The sequence below is a fragment of the Dreissena polymorpha genome, chromosome 1, assembly GCF_020536995.1.
Source record: "Dreissena polymorpha isolate Duluth1 chromosome 1, UMN_Dpol_1.0, whole genome shotgun sequence".
Classification (NCBI taxonomy): domain Eukaryota; kingdom Metazoa; phylum Mollusca; class Bivalvia; order Myida; family Dreissenidae; genus Dreissena; species Dreissena polymorpha.
Window position 1 is genome coordinate 71094473 of NC_068355.1, and position 22565 is coordinate 71117037.

At 35.3% G+C, this 22565-nt stretch overlaps 1 long non-coding RNA gene across 1 annotated transcript; it reads right to left on the reverse strand.

Moving 5' to 3' along the window:
* Positions 1 to 6558: 6558 nt before the first annotated feature.
* On the reverse strand, positions 6559 to 9920 carry LOC127866350 (uncharacterized). The gene is made up of 4 exons (XR_008042967.1): positions 9841 to 9920; positions 8592 to 8669; positions 7331 to 7490; positions 6559 to 7029 (listed from the first exon to the last, which is right to left on the reverse strand). It is a non-coding gene; the product is annotated as an uncharacterized LOC127866350 (long non-coding RNA).
* Positions 9921 to 22565: the final 12645 nt, after the last annotated feature.

A 22565-nucleotide genomic window follows, 5' to 3' on the forward strand; every position in this document is an offset into this window, starting at 1 on the left:
CGGAATACAATTTCACTACTAAGATTATTTTTAACTAAGTTTCTATTAATTATTGTAAAGAAAATAAGTTTATTTTAACGCCAGTAATACATATTTCTTTATAATAATGTAAAACTGCTTCTTGGGAGTGGGGAATACAATACTTGCAGTAACAAATATATCTTTAAAACATATATCAGGCGTTAATTGGACAAAATAAGAGCTGAAAGTTGACAAAATGATTAAAAGTACGAACTAGATAATGCTTATCTTGAACCACGTGCCTTATATGCGCCTTATAGAAATTAAGCTTTTGAGGGTGCTTAAATGTATGTACATCGTTTATACAGTCCATGCCATGAATCATGCTATTGCTCGTGTGGTATCAGTTCTATATGTTCATATAATTTAAATAGACCGTCTCTGCTGTTAAAAGAGAAGAAAAATAAAACCAGTATTTAAAGACGTACATAAATATGAGTCGTGACCTGTCAAAAATGCAAAAGCGTTAAGTGTCCCAGTACAGATTAGCCTGTGTAGTCCGTCGGCTAATCAGGGATGGCACTTTGCGCTGATAGTTTCTGTTTAAAGAATGTATGTTATTAGCAAAAATCCAGTTAAGGCGGAAATTGTTGTCGCTGTTTAGTTTTTTGCGGACCGCACAGGCTAATCTGGGACGATATTTTACGCACATGCTCAAGACCCCCTTTTCACAGAGCACGGCTTATATGTATAAAGGCACACATATCGACTTTTATAATTAAACGACATTACGTCTGAAATGGCATACTATACTATCGCAATAATTGCGTGTTGTTGTTTTTTTGCTCCAGGAAAAAGTGTACAAAAATTACTAATTTGATTTTCTGTGATATATTTCAACAAAATTTCATCCCAACGCAGTTTTTACTAGAAATGGCGCGGCAGAGGCCGACGCGTATCCCCACGCCGAATGTTTGACCTAGGTGTGCCCCAGGGTTGGTAATGGGGCCATGCATAGCTGAGATTGACCGTATTGTCATAAGAGAGGTTCAGTATCAATTTGAAGTGAATCGGTGTAGAAATGAAGAAATTATAGTAAAAGGCAATTTTGGGTGGGTGTGGTCTATGTGGGCGGGGCGCCCCAGGGTTGGTAATGGGGCCATGCATAGTTGAGATTGACTGTATTGTCATAAGAGAAGTTCAATATCAATTTGAAGTGAATCGGTGTAGAAATAAAGAAATTATAGTAAAGGCAATTTTGGGTGGGTGTGGTCTATGTGGGCGGGGCCCCAGGGTTGGTTATGGGGCCATGCATAGTTGAGATTGACCATAATGTCATAAGAGAAGTTCAGTATCAATTTGAAGTGAATCCGTGTAGATATGAAAAAATTATAGTAAATGGAATTTTTTGGTGGGTGTGGCCTATGTGGGCGGGCGCCCCAGGGTTGGGATTGGGGCCATGCATAGTTGAGATTGACCCTAATGTCATAACAAAAGTTCAGTATCAATTTGAAGTGAATCCGTGTAGAAATGAAAAAATTATAGTAAATGGAAATTTTTGGTGGGTGTGGCCTATGTGGGCGGGGCGCCCCAGGGTTGGGAATGGGGCCATGCATGGTTGAGATTGACCGTATTGTCATAAGAGAGGTCCAGTATCAATTTGAAGTGAATCGGTGTAGAAATAAAGAAGAAAATGTAAAATAACCTAAAAAAATGAGTGATAATTTCTGACGCGGCCCCACCCCAACCGCTATAACTTTTGACCCAGGGGTCAGATCAAAATTCCAAATAGTGCAGGGTCGCACATATGCTCATAGCTACCATGTGTGTAAGTTTCAAGGTTCTAGTGCTTTTAGTGTAGGAGGAGATAGTGGCCAGGACGGACGGACAGACGGACGGACGGACGGACGGACGGACGGCGGAGATGACCACAATATCCCCACCTTTTTTTCAAAAAGCGTGGGGATAAATATTGTGGTAACGACATAATAAACAGATCAGAACATGCTATGCGTTTAAACATTGACTTTAATTGTTAGAATTGTCGCCATCGTACTATCGCGTTCTCGCATTCTCGCCATCGCACTATTGAATTGTCGCCATCGTATTGTCGCACTGTCGTCATCGTACTATCGCGTTCTCGCATTCTCGCCCCTCTGGATTTTAATGAGCAACTACGATGGCCCTAACGGTATTTCGTAGTGAATACAGATTGAATCACATTGAAATCTTGTTTTGAAAAAACAACAACACTATTTAAGCAGATTTAATATTAAATTTCTGTCTTCAATAACTGATTGATGCTTTATGAAAATAAAAATCACATAATTTAAATACATTATAGTATGTCCGTCGCTATGACCAGTTCAATCGCATGTTATACTACAGCTCAGACTTGCTTGCGATTGAGCATCCTTTCCGTGCTGGCAGTTATCTTATAGGGACCGTTACATAGAATTTGGAATGTATCGAAGTTTGTCATTACATGAATTTAATTGATAAATGTAAACATTGAAACTAAAAAGCCCTGTCATCTGGGATCGAGCCACTGACCATTAGAGTAAAAGTTTAGCTGATAACGACTCAGCCATCCGTGCTCATTTGATTAGCTAAGCATTTTATACTTTATTAAATCCACGCTAAAACAGAACTCAAAAATATTATATTGTTTCGCGTTTGTAACGCGTAATAATGTCCAGGTTATACATCGTCAAAAGATGGATTTACTGTATATTTCAGAGCAAAGTTAATGTTCAGATTAATATCATAACTACAACGAAATTTGGCAAATCTGACCCAATGCTTTTTTCAAATTTATAAATTTACCAAAACGTGAAAACGTCCCTTTATATATAATAATTCACTTAATATTGATAGTCCAACAATACAAAACATATTATTTGATGCAAAATGATGTGACAACAGGATGCTGTTTTCTTGAATTACAATTTAGACTCTAAAAAGGACCTTAACGGACAGAGACAATAACTTCGTCATAATTAATCAAGTGTAATATGTAAATTTATCTCCCTTTCAATGCGAATCATTCGTTTATAAAATGCAATGACACGCGTATGAGGCTATTTAAGTCTTAATTTCTTTATTGTTTGTAGTTTCGTATGTCATGCCCTGTTTTGTAAAGGTAATTTGTCATATTACTTTAATTTGCTGTAGCTTTCTGATGATGTTTACTGATAACGTTTCTTGAGCTTTATTGATCGTAGAGTTCGGGTTTTTGAACGTGTTTGTCAATCTCTTGCACGACGGTTACATGTGAGAGCAAGGAACGACAACTCTGCGTGGAGATTGCGTGTTTGTCTACAGTTTTGTCTCTATTATTTGATTTGTTATTCATTAAGCTTATGGAACATGGGCTACAACTGTTTCAATAAGGAATTCTAGATTTTACATAGTTGATCCCCTTTTTACAAAACTTGTATTTATAATATTACAGTTTACTTGACAAAGTGTGTTTTTGTGTTGTTATTCGAGGAAGGAGTGTTTTTCATTTAGGTCTATAATATTGTTCACTTAGTTTGTACACCCTATTAAAAATAGTAATTTGTGTAATTGTTGAAACAATTACATATTGGCTTTTCTGGAAAATAGTACTTGCATGTATAACTGTCATGTATACAATCTTTTGGAATCTCAAATACAGAACCTTATTGTTGGATTCATGTAAAGCATACGTGTCGTTATACGAAAAATCGAAGAACGTTCATATCTTCCGTTCAGACGGTTATTTAAGTCTTTACAAAAATCGGGTACTTAAATTCGGGCACCATATGATCCTTTGGAACAATTGCCAATATGAAACCGTTCGACAAAGGGGATAGAATCGCACTGAAATTGCATGTCTTCCGTCGGAACACTTCTTTGTTTAACATACTAAGCGCGGTGAAAAAACAATCCGGCGGAACTTTAAAATTTGCCGCCAAAACTTTTGTATAGTAATCAATGTACACAACAAGCTTCTAAAAAATCGTGCGAATCATTTACACCTTCGGAATATTTAAACACTTAATTACAACTTTCGTGTGTATACCACAGACATTCGGCAATAGTATCTATCTCCTCCGCCTTCGCTAACCCAATATATGTAACTATGACCCTTGAAATGTTGATTATCAGCCGCCTTCCTATGCTAACTTCTCATCAATTTTCAACCGATTTGCTAAATTCTGGCATCAAATATTCTGTCAGATGCCGTTTTGATGGTGCATATTTTACACTAAAGTACTAATGTATGCATTCAAGCGGGACGCTTTGTTCTTGCTGTTTGTTTACGTAAAAGAGACAAATGATCTACTTCACTCATAATTCAGTTTAACCCATTTATTCATAGCGTCTAGAAAAAAGGCCTTGGCAAACATATAGACCCAGATGAGACGCCGCATGATGCGGCGTCTCATCAGGGTCTGCGCTGTTTGTTTCAAAGAATTTATGTAAGAAATATTCTAAGAATAGAAACAAAATTACTAGACATCCCTTATTTTGGAAATATTTTTTTAAATCCAATTTAGAAGTATGGGAGAGTCCACTAGGCATAAATGGGTTAATAACAAAGTAATGAAGCATGTAGTGCTCATGTCACATTAAATTAACTCATTCAGTTGCGTATTTTACTAACGAGGCTAAATGCTCAATTTAATATGAAACTTATTAAATTTGGTATTACTTATACAAATGGATTTGAAATAGTTTTGTTATACACGTATATAGGCGAATTATGTGATAATAATATTAAACAGTTATTATCAGTGAACTTATTTTAGTTCCGCTCTAAAATTTATTATAATTACCATAAATGCACAACAACTTTACTGGTTATAGATGTTCACTTGGACAGTTATGTGCTCTATTCGCTATTCCTCCATGACGCCTGTAAGGTAGCTCGTGACGTTGCGGACTCCATAAAGTTCGAAAGGGTGCACCGTACACCGGGTTCACCAATTTCTGGCAAGGTCAGATATATAGTGGCAAAATTTACATATTTCAAGGACAGGGAGAGCGTTCGAAAGTGCTGGAAAGAGTTAGATGGGACTGTGCACCGTGTTTTCGAACAATTTCCACAGGACGTCATCGAAAAACGGCGTAAATTAGTGCCTAAGATGAAGGAGGCAAGGCGACAGGGTAAGCGTGCGTACCTGGTGTACGATACTCTTTACATCGACGGAAACGCGGTGCGAGCGGAGGGGCACGAAGGCGGTGAGATATCCATACTATCATGGAATGTACATGGACTGAGTGAATGTAAAAAATCTAGTGCTGAGTTTGTAAATATGCTATGTTCTTCTGATATATGTTTCGTAGTTGAATCGTGGACCAAAGCTTCTAGTAACATTACAATCAATGGCTATCAATCTTTTAACTTTTTTAGAAAATTTCAACACAGGAATGCACGGCGATGCAGCGGTGGAATTGTTATCTACTTTAAAGACCATCTGAAAGATGGCATCGAAATTGTTCGTAACCATCACGACACTATTATTTGGTTAAAACTTAAACATGATTTTTTTAATACTGCTAATGATATGTATATATGTGGAAGCTATGTATGGGGAGAAGATTGTCCAGTTTATAATACCATTATCGTGGATCTTTTTTATATTTTATTTTAGAAAATGATGTTTCATGTTATTCTGTACTTGGTAGTGTCTTTGATACAGGAGATCTGAATAGTAGAACAAGTAATAAATGTGATTTTATTGTATATGACTCAATTAATACTGTACTTGACGATTTTGACTATATACCAGATCACTCCTCAGTTAGGACCTCGATTGATATAATACACAATAATCATGGGATTAAATTGCTCGATTTATGTAAATCAACCACTTTACGTATTGTCAATGGAAGCATAGGTGATAGTTGTAAACAAACATTCTTTTCAAGTAACGGTTCATCTGGCATTGACTACTTATTGACCAATGAATGCAACTTTCCATTGTTATCACCATTTACTGTTGGCGAATTTAACGAGTGGAGTGATCATGCTCCGTTGCACTTTTCATTGTTTGGTTATAATGCGCAATTAATTTCCTTCTATATTACATATAAAATTCGAGTTCGATATCAATTTTTACCATGGTCAAGCAATGACCCACTATATCATCATACATCATTGGAATGATAAATGCACAATCTTTTTAACAAATGGATGTCATTAAATTCTATACGTTGTAACTCAAAATATTCAACTTAGAATAGGCACACCGGTTTTGACAGCTGTGCAGGCGACCATTTTGGGCTCAAATAGTATGACCTACTTTCATAGCCGGGAACCATCAACAGAAAAAGTAGAGCACAAAAAGGCTTTTTTTTCTTATTGCTTACAAATATACCTTCAAATTGATACAAAAACATTCCATTTGCAACGTATTTTACAAATCCTATGCAGCATGCACTGAACAATGTGTGCTAAGTATCAAACTGACTGCATGTAACCCTGCAAACAGGAGTTCCGGTTTGGGGTTATGTGACCTTTAAGAGAACCCATCCCCTTCAAATTTGAATTAAAGGCACTTTTCCCACAGGTATAATCTGTTTTGAGAAAGATCACAAAGTTCCGGTACAATGACACACAGATTTATTCATAAAAGTTGCCATTGAAAGCGCCATGCGTAACAGCGTTTCTCGTCAAGAATTAAGGTAGAAAAGCCAAATCTGGTTTCATCATACATTCAGCACTAAGACTCCATACAAGGCATCACTTTCGATTCTAATAGGCAAAGCTGGTATAACATATGACTTTATAAGTGAAAAAAATCATCAATGTCAATATTTGTGCATCAAATGATTCGAACAAACTTAAAAAAAAAAATTGGCACATTTTAGCTAAAATCCATGTAGAAGCAGCATTTCTGATGTCATTTGACCCAACAAAAGGGCTTGCTTGCATGGAAAAACAACACACTTGACTTCCTGACTAAAAAATGTCATCGTCAGACATGAGCTTTAAGTATTTTGTCACACCTGGACCTATGATTCCTCGGCTCGAGTTCCGTCTCGGACAGGCTCCGGAAAGTGTTAGTCTGGCCCGGATGCTCAATTTCGTGTAATCTGAGAAAACAAAAAGGTTTTGTGTGCACATTTACCCATTACGGTGCCAACTAATGTAAATAAGATACAATTAGAGTAAGCTTTCAATAGTCTTTGTTGCTTTATTTGCTGCAAATGGTTAATTCACCACGCCGGCATCAAATTGTCGGGCACACTGGCACAGTTATCGCCACACAATGTGGTTTCAGAGCTGGAGTAAATGCAAAACACCCAATTTTCCTAATTTTGGTGACAAAAGTGTGCCAGGATATCAAAGAAATCATTTTACAATAGATTTCATTGAAAATAACGGCGTACTAACCTGCAAAGACACCGATCCTCACGACACGACTGGGCGAGTGTTGATGGCCGTCTCCGAATCAGTCATGCTGTACAGTTTTCGATGGCCTGTCACTTCAGCCGGACTTGTAAACCAATTGGACGACAGTTCAGGCAGAGCTATAGACCCATTTCGACACCGCCTACAAATGCACACTTAGGTTTACGCATAATATTGAGGTCACTTAAATACAGATTCCCTGGTGTTTTTCACAACAACATTCTTCCAGGAAAGAAAGCATACTGTTATTATCATTTTTGTGTTTTCAGCTGAATACTTAATTATACTTGAACTCTGCAAGATATCCAAACAGGAAAAATAAGGCAAAGTAGTGTTATTCTGAGTAGATCTGCCTGATGGAGTTGAAGGCGAAGGCATATAGCAGTGTGGGTCCAAAATTGGCGGGCATTTTTAACAGTAAAAGGCTAAAAATGTAAACAATAATAATAAATACAGATGAAACAAATACATGCATTAGGTTCATTATTGAGATTGATGCAAAAAAATGCCACTGAAAAACAATACCGAGTGTTTTAGTAGTCTTAGAATATGTCTCCGGAACAGGTTTCGTTGTGATTTTCCAGCATTTACCCCCCCCCCTTATGAACCCAAGTGCAACAGCCCAATGTTAAACAGCCTTAATTTGGGTCAAAATGACATCTGGCAGTTATGTTTTGCAATACAGAGAGTTTTTGATGGTCAATTGTCAAAATTCTGGCAGACGACTAACTTGGTCGGATGTGCTTTAAGAGAACCAACCCCTTCAAATTTGAATTAAAGGCACTTTTCCCACAGGTATAATATGTTTTGAGAAAGATCACAAAGTTCCGGTACAATGACACACAGATTTATTCATAAAAGTTGCCATTGAAAGCGCCATGCGTAACAGCGTTTCGCGTCAAGAATTAAGGTAGAAAAGCCAAACTTGGTTACATCATACATTCAGCACTTAGACTCCATACAAGGCATCACTTTCGAATCTAATAGGCAAAGCTGATATATCATATGACTTTATAAGTGGAAAAAATCCTCAATTTCAATATTTGTGCATCAAAGCAGGTTTTGCACCGGATTCGAACAAACTTTTTTTTAATGGCATATTTTAGGTAAAATCCATGTAGGAGCAGCATTTCTGATGTCATTTGACCCAACAAAAGGGCTTGCTTGCATGGAAAAACAACACACTTGACTTCCTGACTAAAAAAGTCATCGTCAGACATGAGCTTTAACTATTTTGTCACACCTGGACCTCGGCTCGAGTTCCGTCTCGGACAGGCTCCGGAAAGTGTCAGTCTGGCCCGGGTGCTCAATTCCGTGTAATCTGAGAAAACAAAAAGGTTTTGTGTGCACATTTACCCATTACGGTGCCAACTAATAAAAGTTTGATACTATAATCGAGGATATATGTGGAAAGCGAATTACGCAACAAGAAGTAATCCAACTTTAGTTCTTCTGTATAAGGTATATTTATATAACTTGCATAAGTCCAATAATAATCGAACAAAGTATACTAGGAATGTGAAAAGACGCGATTTCACCCTTAACCCTTTGCATGCTGGGAAATTTGTCGTCTGCTAAAATGTCGTCTGTTGAATTTCTAAAATTAGCATTTTCTTCGAATTTTTTTCAAAGAATACTATCAGAATAGCAAACAGTTTGGATCCAGATGAGACGCCACATTATGTGGCGTCTCATCTGGATCCAAACTGTTTGCAAAGGCCTTTAAAATTCAGCTCCAGCGCTTTAAGGGTTAACTGTTTGATCGTCACAATGTATAGACGTAACATCTTATTATACCTCACGTGACTTTCTCATGTACTAATTTATATATACCTAGCGAGCAACAATGTTTAATGTCTCATGGGGAATTATTTTTAATTTCACCTTAACATGGAGCTAATTATAGAACAACGGAAAACCAAAAAGGAAATTATGTAAAACTTTAGATTTATCTTAAGTTTATGAAAATTCTAACATCTATCAACTTTTTTCACAAATTATATCCAGCAAGAAACATTTTCAAATTCTATTATCATTTATAGTGAATGGGTGAATCGTGCTAACCAGAAATACAATTTGTTTCGAGATCGCCATAACCGGTCAGAAAGGATCTTTAATTTTGTATTTGCTCTTCAAAACACTATTAGACACCGCTCATAGTAACGAAACGTTATACCAGACTCTATGGGGATAAATGCGTGCATATTTAATCACGGTCGACGCTTTTTACGGCGAAAGGCTTACATGTAAATTCATGTGTGATATGAATGTAAATTTCAAATACAAAATGTGAAAAAAATAAATCTGTCAATTAGAACACGTATTCATGTTGTATATGAAACACTTTGCCATCTTGATAACCTTACAAATGGTAATCTTTTTAACATATTAAAATACATATCAATGTCAAAGTTACAATTGATATAATAGTATCATTTTGTTTTTATTATAAGGATTTGTAATATTATGATAATTAATACAAAAAGACTAACCTTGAGCCTTGAAAACTGACTGTGTTGGTGGTATTTCACAAATCAGTTAAGAACACGTCAGTCCCGGAAATCCGCATTTGGGGTTTTCCAATATTAAGGTCACGTGATTCCGGTACAAACAAATCTACGCGAGGCGCGAATGTTTGAGTGTTTTACACATTTGAGTATCCCTATCAATAATCAGATATTCATGTTTGACATTCAGTTATCTATCTTCTAAATATGTATTTTTACTGCCATACACATTTGTTCTATTAAAATGGAAAATTAATTATAATTATTAATAATGATAGTTTTCCTGTTTGGGAATCACTAAAAAGTATAAAGTAATAGAAGTAAATAACAGTTTAAAATATTCTTATTTAGATCGGATAACTGAATATAAACTGACTGACTGGTTATTTTAACAGTATAAAACAGTTGATGTAGGCAACAAACTCACATCAAATCACATCAAATTTTATTTTAAGTCGGTACATGTGTAACAAAGAAACATTAGCTATGAAAAGCTATTAACCGACATTTACAATAATAACATGTATATTTAAAACAAAAACATTATCAATCCTATAGACTATAAGACATAATGTATTGAAAAACAAATATATTCATACAGAGACATAATTCTTGCATGTTCCCCAGATGGGGTTGTACGTTGGAAACTAAAAAAAACTCCATTTTAGATTTCTACGTTTATATCATTACTTCTTTGAGTGCAAACTATTCAACATAACATGAAAGTATGACTCGTGATAAAACTTGTACAAAGAACACTTAACTGCTTCCCAAAATGCAGAGTAAAATTCAACTTGAACACTATGTATACCCTTATGAGTATACCCAGCTAATACACAGTTTTCTATACCAGTTACTCCCATCTGGCTTTGAATCTGGCTAAAATATGAATGAGAAGGACTCATTTTTAAAATCTTGTCTTCACTTTCAATGCATTTTTTTTGACAACTTAAGTGCATTTTTTTTGGATGAAAATGCTTATATTTAAACAAGCATTTTATTTCCAAAAGAAATTTTCCACATAGTTTGCAATGCACAACACCATCTGGGGAACATGCAAGAATTTGACCAACTTTTGAAATGACCAGTCCTGGAGCACTAACTTTGGGATTACCAAAGCGATGCTCAAAGCGGTGCGCCTTAATAAACATGTCACGAGCTTTGTCCTCAAAACGACGTCCAAAACTAATAGAATCAGGAACATATGTATTATCAACTTTAATTCCAAATAGTACAAAATTGGCAGTTTTTTCCGTATCCTTAGAATGAATAATTTTATGAAAAATTGAGGCAGTCAACAGACCTTTCCTCATGTTAGGCCAATTATCATTCTTGGATTGACCTCTTGTGGACTTCTCAATGTCATTACACTCCAAAGAAGAGTACAATAACGTGTAGTGTACAAATATGTTTGAACAGTTACAAGAACTGTGAGCGCATTCATGATCCTGGACAAACTGTTGAGCTTTCTCTGTAGGAGTTGCACACTTTAGTGGTGGTGGTGGCCTGGAACTACTGGAACAATCATGTATGGCACGTAGTGCACATGCACTAGGTTGAAGGTCCTTGAGTTTGTTGAAGAATACACCAGGTTCAGGAATTTGGAAGTCCATAGGTAGCGGCAAGTAAACGGGAGCTGGAGTTCCTCGTCTGTAAAAAATTGTTATTTTGCTACAAGATGCTAAAACACTGTGCTAATAGACTTATCCCGGAAAAGCACGAGTTTAGAAAAACCCACTAATCACCCCGGTACAAACAACGCTGGTCCATTATATCAACCAATGATAGCTTACATCTTACTTTAAATCATAACGGTTGATACAGTGTGTGATTTTGAAACGATTATAAATGGGGCAGCTTTATTTGTACCAGCAGATTAGTGGGGGTTTTCCAAAAAGTAGTTTTTTTCAGGGATACATGTATATATATTAGATCTCAACCATCTCAAATTCTCATGACACATCCCTGGAATAGACAACTGAGGTGCACGTTGTACATTGAATTATAAAGTCAGCAATGGACCAAGAATGTCACTGACAGTTAAGTCAATATTTCCTCCCAACTTCACAAAGCCTGGACAAAATGGGATAAACTGGGCTATATACACACTGTTGAATAAAGCAAACCCTTGCAGTAAAATTATGTGATTGAGTTGTTTGTCGCAATCTCGTTTAATGATTTTCGACTTGTCAATATTGTGTATTAAACTATTAAATAGTTTGCAATTAATAATTATTCTGCGTATGTGCACTTTAATGCAAATACAGTGATTTGTAACTTTCTAAATTTAAATTTAAATGTTACTAAAACCCTTCTCAACTATTGTAAAAAATGATGTAGGAAAAGGCTGAAATACATTTTCTTACCCTCCATTGCATGTACAGTATGCAGAATGAATGGATCCTTCATCACATGTTTTGAGGATTATCCAACATGCGTAATATCCCTTCTTACTAACAGGGTCATTGTCATTGGTTCGGGGTTTCACATGTGCCTTGACGGCAACATAACCTATAACGAATAACATCACATGTGTAATGACAGCTCCACAATTTGTCAACATAATATTATTAGTAATGAAATGAACATTATTTACTAATTAAATGCAGATATAAATTATAATTAAAACGGGCATACATTTTAATTGTGGCTTTAAGGAGTGAGACATACAAATGATACATATACACTGATACATGATGATGATGTTTATGCTACAACACCTTCAAAGAAACTGAAATTTCTCAGGTTAGATTTCTAAGGCAAAAATCGAGTGTTGCAAAGTTACACACATAAATGTACAATCTTAACAAAAATGTATGACATTACGCTACCTGTGTTTATATACGGAACAGATTTCAAATACACAACCTAACCGGCCTTGGCCATGGTGTAACCCTCCATATGGTGATACCCCGCAGTTTTTCAAGGTCGAACTCATTAAACGCAAGAAGATAGTTATACATGTCAAAAATATAAAAATGTGGCACAAACGACAGGTTAGCTGTTCCAATAATCCGATCCGGATTTCGTAGACACAGGCTTTCACTAGTAAGTTAAGCACTGATCACTTCAGTTCGGTCTTCCTTCAAACCATCAGGGTCTAGCTCTAAACCCAAGCAAACACAGTTCAACTAGTGCGGGTTTTCTTGCTCCACTAAACACAACACCCCTTTCCTGCAAAAACTTTTGTAAATTTGCCACAGAATCTGTCGAAATATGTACGCTCATTGTTTACACAATATCACAAATGGCGAATATTTGTACCGGGGTCACGTTACTTAACGTCGGAAAAACCCAGTGCGCGCTATTTCCTGGACAGATCTAACAATACGTCAGTCCCGGAAATCCGCATTTGGGGTTTTCCAATAATAAGGTCACGTGATTCCGGTACAAACAAAACTACGCGAGGCGCGAATGTTTGAGTGTTTTATACACTTTACTTTTTTCAAATCGCTGACTTATCCATTAAAAATGGTAACCAAACGGTGTAGCTGGGGAAAATGCACAAGTGACACGAGGTACAAAGACCGGCCTCATATGAAAGATGTATTTTTCTATCCATTTCCCAAACCAAAAACGTCAATCGAACGATGCAAACCGTGGGTCAAGAACTGCGTGAGACCACACGAAGATTTATCAGTGGACATGATTCGTCCGCATCACTTCGTATGTTCGAAGGTGATAGTTTAATTGGTTTTATTTGTGTAATTTGAATTTTAGCGGAATTTAAAATAAAATAAAACAGCCTTCTGTATGTCTTTATTCGTACCAAGCGTTTTCGAACCTAGATATTTGTAAACCCTATTGTTGTGAAGAGTAAAAGTTATGATTTGGGTAGAAAAAAACATCACAATTTTGAATACCAGTAGTAAAAGGATTTTAAAAATGTATTTACATTTATGTTAAATGAATAATTACTAACATGGCATTAACTGACATGTATGGTTCTTGTTCTTAACCTTTATGTCACAAGATATCAATTGTTGAACAAATCAACTGCAACCTGTACTGTACTGTAGACTGAATTTAAACGGTACTTAAGTGGCCATTGATGCTCGTTGTTTTCCTGGCCCTAAATTAAAATTGGCACATGCTATGAGCATAAAAAGAAAATATTATTTGCTAGATCTTGTTATGACCACTCATTTAATGCATGTTTCAGCATTTTCCCCCTGGTGCTACTGACCCTGTTCCAGCCATGTATGCATCTAATTCGACATCATCTTCACGCAAGCGCCCAGTTGAAAGAGCATCTCCAATAATCAAGCCCGGGACCACCAAGAAGACAAAGTCAAATTTTGCTCAGCACTCGCCATCAGCACCTTTGATTGACAGTAATGATCAGAACAAACTGGACAATTTGCCATTTATCTCAATGATCTGGTTGCTTCTGATCAAGACCAGTGGGAACTTCTGTTACCCACCAGTGTAGCCAAACTGATAATACTATAGCTAATGATTTCATTAACAACATTTTAAAGAAAGATTCTAAATGTTTTCACTTTACAGGATTACCTACTGTTGCTCTTTTGACATGGTTTTTTGAATGGATTTTTCCAGCTGCACAACGCATAAAGCTTTGGGATGGAAAATATAGGAACATACCCGAAAAATGAAAAGGAAAAGAAACAAAGATGTGTTGTTTGTTGAATTATTAGTGTGCTTTGTTAAAAATAAAAATGGGTTTTGGTTATGCTCGTTCATCATATCTTTTTGGTTTGTCAAAAAGTAACATTAGCAGGATTTTTATTTCTTGGACAAATCTCATCCACCAATGTTTGAAACCCTTTATTGTGTGGCCCCACCGCGATATTGTTAAAGTAAACCTCCTTCTGCTCTCTTCTAGATACACACGAACAAGAGCCATTATTGATTGTACAGAGTATTTTATACAAAACCTGCTGCACAGAAAGTAACTTGGTCCATCTACAAACATTCAAATACTTTTAAACAGCTTATAGCTATTTCTCCATCTGGTACAATAATTTTCCTTTCAAAAATATATACAGGCTCAGTTACCGATGAAAATATTGTACAGGATAGTGAGTTTTTACAATATTTACACGAAGAGGATGATATAATGGCAGACAGAGGTTTCAATATAAGACATTTGCGTGTGCCTAAACGAGCTATCCTAAATATCTCTGCCTTTACCCATAACAAGTGCTTAAGCAGCAAAGCTGTTACGAGGTCCCGGTCAATAGCATCTAAAAGAATTAATGTAGAAAGAGCCATTAGAAGAATAAAAACTTTTAAAATTCTTTCAGGAATTATTCCTTTAAAATTCAGGTACTTATTGCACCAGATTACAACCATTGTTGCAGTTTTGTGTAACCTCCAACCTTGCATTGTTTAACTAAATACATAATGTGGATTATGAGCTTTTTTACGGAGCAGCATCCCTTAGAAGTATACAAACCTAATATATAGATAGGAGTGCTAACAGGTTCACCTTTCGATGAAAAAGGGCCCATTTAGTTTAAACCTATTTATTTACGCTCGATTGCATCGAAAACCTAAGGCTTATTTGAAACGCGTTCGAGTCCGTTTCCGGGGACTGAACCAGAACTTTGTGTCTATGGGGGAAGATCTAAAAAAAAACGTGACCTACCGGTCGCTAGGCGGACACCATATCCACTACGCCACGGGCCCATTTGAGGGGAAGTGTTCGTAAAGTTATGCTCGGAACTATCCCAAAGTTTTATGCGTTGTGCAGCTGGAAAAATCCATTCAAAAAACCATGTCAAAAAGGCAACAGTAGGTAACCCTGTATAGTGAAAACATTACATGCAGCAGTTTTCGATATTGTAAGTACATGTGCAATCTCCGGAACTTAAATTTCACACAAGATTGTTAGAAAAAATATTGTTAATTAATAGAGCAAGAATGTAACGTGTTATTTTAGTGAACCATCAGAAAAGATTGACTACAAGATTGATTTATTGTTTTATTTCATCTAGCCTGCACATTGATATATTGTTCAGTGTTAACAAATATTCAATTAAGTTGTTTATGTATCGATGTTAAAATCAGTTAACACAGTAAGTTGCTGTTAGTTAATACTGTGAAACAATGGGAACTCGAAAATAAAATGTTTTATTTTCGTATGTATGTGTAAATAAATAAAGAACGAGTCTCATACATCATACGAGTTGAGTATCCCTATCAATAATCAGATATTCATGTTTGACATTCAGTTATCTATCTTCTAAATATGTATTTTTACTGTCAAGCACATTTGTTCTATTAAAATGAAAAATTAATTATAATTATTAATAATGATTGTTAACCTGTTTGGAAATCACTAAAAGTATGAAGAAATAGAAGTACTGTACAGTTTAAAATATTTTTATTTAGATCGGATAACTGAATATAAACTGACTGACTGGTTATTTTAACAGTATAAAACAGTTGATGTAAGCAACAAACTCAAATCAAATCACATCAAATTTTATTTTAAGTCGGTACATGTGTAACAAAGAAACATTAGCTATGAAAAGCTATTAACCGACATTTACAATAATAACATGCAAATTTGAAACAAAAACATCAGCATTAAATGATGCATAATCAATCCTATAGACTATTAAGACATGAGGTATGTAAAAACAAATATATTCATACAGAGACACAATTCTTTCATGTTCCCCAGATGGTGTTGTAAATTGCAAACTAAAAAAACTCCATTTTAGATTTCTACGTTTATATCATTACTTCTTTTAGTGCAAACTATTCAACATAACATGAAAGTATGACTCGTGATAAAACTTGTACAAAGAACACTTAGCACAATTATTTTCACTTACTGACTGAAGTAATTGATAAGTAAATATTTGTAAAACAAGTTACCCAGAACAGTATTGGTAGGTTAACTGATTTGAAAGGTATGAATGGAAAACTGTTTAGGTAGCAAAAACAAATCCGCTAAGGTTTTTGTTATAAGTTTAAGTGTACATTTCGAAATTACGAACATGCGTGTGTGTTATTTAATTGTAAAGCGTGTGCCTTCCGAGGCATCAAACAATTGGACAATAATGTACATCCCATTCTTGCATGTCGAGGATTTGTAAATGGAGATCAACAAGGAAAATCCCCTTTGATCGGAGTTTCTTCTTGATTTAGCTTATCAAAAGTAGCTACAATTGCCCTTCTTCCACCTTCAGCAACTGTAGAGCTGCGAGTATCTAAGAGGTCAAGGCCAAGTAGGCCAAAACAATGTGTAGATTAACTCATAGAAATTCGTACATGGTGTATGTTCTTTTAACAGACTTCTGCATATCATCACAATGAAGTAAAAGCTTTTCAAAGCATAAATCAACTATAACTTACTATGGATTGGAACCTATTTCGTGGTTTTTTTTTATGGGATGTATGCCAATGAGTTTGAAATTGCATGTTTAACCTTTAACTCAAACAATAAGCACTAATTGATGTGTAATGAACTATTTGTAACTCATTTTATATCTATACTACAACATTCTGTCTCCATAATTATTGTTTTAATCTATCTAAATTTTACTCCATTTAAGTCCTAACCTTACAAAGAATATTTAAGTATATTTTGGACCCCTATATGATGTTGTATACTGTACTAAGAATACATACTGTAAAAATGTTTTGTTTACCTACTAGCAAAAAAATGTTGTTGTTATTTGTGTGAATAAATATAATATTTACCATGCAAATTCTGTTTGCACGACACTTACATCTCTGTTAATCTTTCTCAAATTAATGTTTATAATATTTCATGTTCCTACATGCGTGTACACTTTTCACGCTTAAATTGTATTGTTGGCTATAAGTATGCATTGTGTTTTTTATGCCAGAATAAAGTTATGTTATGTTATGTTTAACCCTTGCTGCTGGCTTGGCACTGCCAGTAGATGAAATCATTTCAAATGATGCTTAGCCCATTTATGACTAGTGGACTCCCCCATCCTTCTAAATTGGATCAATGTATTTCCAAAATTAGGGATGGTATGTCTAGTATATCTATTTCTATATTTAGAATACTTCTTACAGAAATTCCTTTAAGCAAACAGCGCAGACCCAGATGAGACGCCGCATCATGTGACGTCTCATGTGGGTCTACGCTGTTTGTCACTAGACGCTTTGCATAAATGGGTTAAACTTACTTGTGACAGTTTGAAAGTATGACCCAATGTGTGACATGTTACTGTCATCATTATGTAATGCTAGTGCTAATACGTAATGAAGTTATACATTTTATTATATTTTTATTGCTGAAATGCTTATAAACTGCTTATTTACGAAGTGTTGACATATCGTTGTTAAAATACTTAACATCGAACAAATGTCCTGAAATGCCATGATAATATTTGTTAAGTTTTAAGGGTGTAAGGCATCGTGAATTGTGTTTAGTTTTTAATGGGAGACTCATAAGTCACTTCGAAACACAATAATTGGTGAAAACCTAGTGCGGCAAATATCTACATAAATATAAATATACATTATCACCCAGGGAGACAATTTCCGCTTTAACATGTTATTGTTTTTGTTGTTGTTTTTTCATTTATAATAAGTTTTTTATTAGCAAAAATCCAGTGGAAGCAGAAAGTTTCGCCGCCGAATGGCCAGCACAGGCTAATCTGGGATGACACTATGTGTATGCATTAAACCCCATTTTCCCACAGCGAGGCATTAATTCTGGAATTAATTATATGTTTGATTAAGTCTTCTTACACAATCGTTTAAAGAAACACTAACCAAAACATGTTTATTTATAGCAGGAAATCAGTAGCGCTTAAAGAAAAGATAATTCATGAAATATACAAGTTTCAAGCTTTACTTATCGACACTGCAGATGAGTATATTTAAATAGCGGTTTTCGAAGGTTTATGTATACTTTTTTAACATAAAAAAAATATAAATGTTATTTTTGATAAAACGTTGAAAATATAATGTGTCATAAACATGAAACAATGGATCAGATTCAACAACAGTTAACATATCAATCTCTAATGTGTGTTTTCATCACTGTCCACCAATGGACAGTTCCTGCAAACGCATCAAAATGCTGGCTTGAGGATGGTACAGGCCGGTCTGGGACAATCTGTAGGGGACTATGTCAATCTGTCTTGAGGATGGTCCAGGCCGGTCTGGGACAAGCTGTAGGGGACTATGTCAATCTGTCTTGCAGCAATTTCCTTTTACAGCTCATATGCTTCGTCACAAGTCAGGTTGTCTATAATATCCTAGAAAATACATTTCTGCATTTAAACAAACATGCGATACATGTTTGAACAAAAAGCTCAGAATTTTCATATACGTTGTAATGACACGAACAACAGGAAAATCGTATTTGTTATAAATTCCTTTTTAACAATATGGCAGTTTTCTGTTGTTATAAAATTTCAATAAATTATTTAAGCTACTTTAAAGATGAACACGGAATTTATTGAGAACTAAGGAGCCGTATGTTTTGGGCACAATGAACAATAAATTGTTTGCGTCTCTACGCGAATTACCATATTGATCTAAATTTGAATTGCAGATGGTCGTGTCGTTTTCTTATTAACTGATATTCAATCATTACAGTTTTTATCCACAAATATAAGCTCGTTGTTTTGTTCAATGAAATTCTTTGCGATTGGAATGCTATGAATATGTTCGTGTTATGCCCACTGCGACCTGTACAGTGCCGGCTCCGTTTCAGATGACCTTCATCTGCTCTCTGTCTGTGTGGTAGAAGGACTTATAAGTTATTTTATTAATGAGTGTTTACCTACCTGTCCCTTCTTCTACATTGCTACAACGTACAATAAGGTCATCAACTGCTATGATCTCGCCCGTTGAGTGTATTTGCTCAACCGACTTAAGATCTACATCAAATGTATGTGTGCCATCTGCAATGGGGGCTTTGAATAGAAGCATTGTGGGACAACTGTTCTCAGTCCTTCCAACATTCTTTACATGGTAAATTGCCATCGAAGAAGAAAAAAAGGTTTCATATTAATGTTCAAAAACAGGTTGACAATTGGTTACTTGTATAAGATAACGTAAGATAACAAATGACCGGAGATAAACTTTTTTTCTCCTAATTATGTGTCTGTTGTTTCATTTTCCTATATTAAAAAAAGCATAAAGTATTGAGATGTCTGTGCAGTATGATGAAAAACATAATAATCCGCATTTTGAGGGGTTACGTAATAATTTTAACTTATTTTTTAAATGACTGTTGATAAGGTATGTTTTGTGAATACGTTTGAGCCCACTGTGCGGTTTGTGTGTCATAAAACGGTTTAAACCCCGTATTATATGCTTTGAACTCAGCTGTCTAAAGCAGCGCCTAACATTTATTTATCCACAGTTTCAAAGAGCAAGGTTATAGGCGCATATACATTTGCCTGTGTCCTTCAACCCATTCGTTCCGTCGGATATGTGTAGATGTAAGTTTATATACAAAGTCTTTTTCGAACCTGCGGATATTTTATGTTAGGGCCCGAAGTGAGAACCAGCACCCATACTTATATAACGTACTAAACTCACGAACGTAAATTACAGAAGCACTTTCCTGCTATTTACTTTTTAGGAAAAGATTTCAAGTTCTGTGTGGATTGTGTAGCTAGGTGAAGGCGTTATACTTGGAGGAAACACCACCCCTCCGGTATAGTGACCACTAACCAAGCTCACAAGCACGGAGATCGGGAATCGGACGAAGGTGGCCTAGGAGAGGAGCCCGTGTACAAACCACCGCGCTTACCGGACAGCCAATCACAAACCACCGCGCTTACCGGACAGCCAATCAATGGATAAGGATTCTCCACGTCAAGCTGCAATTATCTGCACACACGATCCCAACCCTTTACGCTGAGCCCTTGGTAGTAAGACAGCCATAACCCCATCAGGTCGCGCACAAAGTGAGGCTCGAACCGTCGAAATCCGCTTCCTTATCACTTCGGCACGGATATGGTCGACATACAATGTTTGAATTAGTTAGTTTGTTATCCCGCAATATATTTTAAGTTGATAAGGCGATATATGTACTACAATCTCTTTAACACAACTCAACTTGTCATTTACAGAACTTAGTTATTCCAATTACTTACATAATATTCTGTGTTATCTTAATGAATATTGCATTCAAAATACAAAACGGTTGTGTGGTGAAACCGATAAAATCCTGGCATATTATTGTTCCAATATAATGTCCTTATTGCAATTAAAAAAATTAAACATGTTGGACAATGTTTGATTAAAGCATTTGTTTCATTCTATTATCATGATGTATTTTGTTTGAATATATGCAGTAATATCACTTCACTTTTTGGCCGGTCGCTTTTTTTAAACATAAAAAATATGGCATTGGTACAGTTTGTACAGATTGAATTAAATTAAAATGAATAATCGACGTAGTTTTGAAAAATGACAACATTTACATATTACGTTGTTTGTAGGCGACACTATTTAAAAAAGCAAGGAATGGAAGCGTTATATGTTTGTATTCAACTTTAAGTTAAATACAATTATTGCAAAAAAAATATTGTAACGTCCAACCCCTACAAAGGTACGTTTTCAAACAAAAGGTAAGGTATGCTATTATTTGACGAAAACGATGCAATGTTGACAGACTATCAGTGGTCTTTCGTACCTAAGGAAGAGAAAAGGCATCAAAAGCCACTTATAAATCATGTTCCAAGACAGTGACCTATACCTTTTTATCAAAGAATAATCGTTCAACAGGCATACATACTATATTGAAATGTTTTATATTGATTTTCGTACCATAGAGATTGAAAAAAATAGAGATACTGGTTTTATTTTCCTTACTTTTCTGTTTTAGTTAAGAAAATATAAGATAACATCATATATGTTCCTTCCAAAGGGAATACGAAATGACGGACAGTGACGGCATGGATTGCTGTTAACCTATATAGAGAGTAACCGCTGAGAAGAGTTTGCTGTTCATGATGTCTTATTAAGGATAATTGTTAAATAGCGTTACATTACGTGTGGTAATGACATAACTATTTGTTTTGGTTTATCATCAGTGTAGTTTCAACATGTAAGCTCAGTGTTTTAAAGAAAATCATAATCCGTTTGACAGAACCATCAGGTAAAATTAAAAACAGAAACAAAACAGACATAATAAAAACTCTTTTGACTTTATAACATGTTTTGTTGATCTTTTACTTTAACTTTTCCTGGCAAGAGTATATATATATATATATATATATATATATATATATATATATATATATATATATATATATATATATATATATATATATATAATGAAACACAAAATTTAAAGAACACTCCAGCACTGTGAAAATGAAAATGATTTTAAGCCTACTGATATCGCATTTGAATAATCTGCAAAAACAGCTAATAAACGATAAACTCAAACAAAAATTACACAGACATATGTATGAATTCAATAATATATCACAGAATGACTTTATATATTTCCACGGCAGATATCGGTAAATGATGTATTCGTATATGAGCAGAACAAAGTTTGCATTATAAATAGTCATAAATAAAAGAACAATAAAGAGAACAATATAGACTCAGAAATAAACCAAATGACGAAAGTAAAAAGAATATGTATCCACGTTAAATATGCACATGAGAGAGCTACAAGTATAATTATGAGCTAAACTAAAACTGAACCAACATCTAAACAAACGCTTGTAAAAAGATACATACATCATTATAACATATTCAAGGTGTCTGGTGCGATACAG